The sequence below is a fragment of the Poecilia latipinna genome, unplaced genomic scaffold, assembly GCF_001443285.1.
Source record: "Poecilia latipinna isolate Pla-1442-1.1 unplaced genomic scaffold, P_latipinna-1.0 Scaffold6051, whole genome shotgun sequence".
Taxonomy (NCBI): domain Eukaryota; kingdom Metazoa; phylum Chordata; class Actinopteri; order Cyprinodontiformes; family Poeciliidae; genus Poecilia; species Poecilia latipinna.
In genome coordinates, this window is record NW_015118667.1 from 16,692 (window position 1) to 18,486 (window position 1,795).

The window sequence follows — 1,795 nt, forward strand, 5'->3', positions numbered from 1 at the left end:
TTCCACATTCAATATGGTGGACGCTGTGACGTATCGCAGCAACGGGCCGACCCGCTCCATGAGGCGTCTACGTGTTCATGTCTGTGGTTTAGATGACCACAAATTTTCCCTTTCCTGGAAGCATAAAACCACAGATGTGCAAATATCAAGCAGAACTTCTGTGGTGAAGCAACAACCACGTCTACAGAACCATTTCAGTTTCCACTTGGCTTAAAGTCACAACAAACAGAAGAACCTGCAGAACGTCAGAAAGGTAAGACATTTATTTTAACTTTCTCTTTTTAAACTTAAGAAAAACTGATTTAGCAAAAAAGGAAGAATTGTTGGAGTCTAGTGTATAAGAAATCGATCACTATGTGCACAAAATGAACCTTTTGAGACCAAAATTTAGCTTTTCTTTTGTCATTTATACATTTTTATTAAACAGATGTTGTGTCATTGTTTTTCGGCAGGCAGCAATTACAGACACATCAGGAGACAAAACTAATTACTTTCCATTCAGTTTAGTTCTTTTGCACCAATTCATAATACATTATCTCAAGGCAATTTACAAAACAAAAATGAAGAAAAATGTAATTTTCTAAAGTAATTTTTAAAAGAAAACCTTATATTACAGCATGTTAGATACTACAACATTTCTAAAAGAAGAAGAAAAAAAGAGGATAATTTCTGCCTTATTTTTATCCAGGGACCAACCTAAAGCTTTGTGCATTCTGATAATAATTATGTATTTGGAACAAATAGAGCAAAACGAGCTGCTCTGTTTTTGGTTAGATGTTTTTCTGAAGCGTTGGACCGAACCATGGAGGAAAACTGCAACAAATATGATGGTTTTAGTTTTCACCAGAACTCCTGCTGCAGCGTTCTGGATCAGATGAAGGATTTTAACTGTATTTTATGGACTTTCTGTCACTAAACAAGTTCCAGCCTTGAAGTAACAAATGCATGGACTGTTTTCTACGTCTCTGCTGGACAGGATATCTTTAATTTTAGCAATAACCCAGAAAGAAGGAAATCAAAGAATCCAGTTTAATATTAGATTTAAATAAGTCCTGGTCAAAAATAACTCAGAGGTTCTTTACTTTGTTACCAGATGCAGGAATGCAAACAGACATTTTGAGCCTCATGGCACAAAGAAATCAAGCAGCTGTCATCACATCTCTGATCTAAAGTCTCTTTTCTCTGCCATGTTGCTCTAACCTGTTTGTAAGAGCCATATGAATGAAATGAATGATTATTGAGGTGACGGGAGCACACACCTTTGACACATGGGTGGTGGGTGTGTCGAGGTGGGCGTGGCTGTCACTAAAGGTATGAATGGGAGCCATACTGGCGTGCAGGCTTATTATGTTTGAGGAAGCGGGTGAGTCAGGGTGGTCATAATTTCTGTTGACCGTTTTAATGCCGTTTATTGTTGGCACTATTGGATGGTTTGGCCTGGTCAGTCAGTGTAAATCTGTAAGATCTGAATAAGACAATCAAAGTGGAATAAATAGATGATTGCAACAACAAAGGAAGCGGCCTGGAGTTATTTGAAGCACACATCGGACAGGTTTGAATTCCCCGGGTTATCCCAGTGCGGCCCTCATACATCTTTAGCTATGTCGCACGTCTACTGTTGATGTGCGGTTTGGTTTTACCCCAGGCAGTGAGGTTTTCCGTTATAAGCTCTGTTCCTCAATGTGGTGAGCGTGGCGTGAGCGCTGCAGCTGTGGTCAACTCTGCTCTGATGTTTGCAGCAACACTCAGCAATAGAGATTGAACCGGATTTTTACTGGACAGTGAAAGACTCATC

General features: G+C 39.4%; 1 protein-coding gene across 1 annotated transcript in view; it reads left to right on the forward strand.

The window, feature by feature from the left end:
• The first annotated feature begins 174 nt into the window (after positions 1 to 174).
• The window catches only part of LOC106943814 (claudin-4-like), a 7,572-nt gene continuing 5,951 nt past the window's right edge, over positions 175 to 1,795 (forward strand). The window contains exon 1 of the mRNA XM_015027109.1: positions 175 to 253. The gene's annotated coding sequence lies outside the window, so the exon portion shown is untranslated. The remainder of the gene's footprint in view (positions 254 to 1,795) is intronic.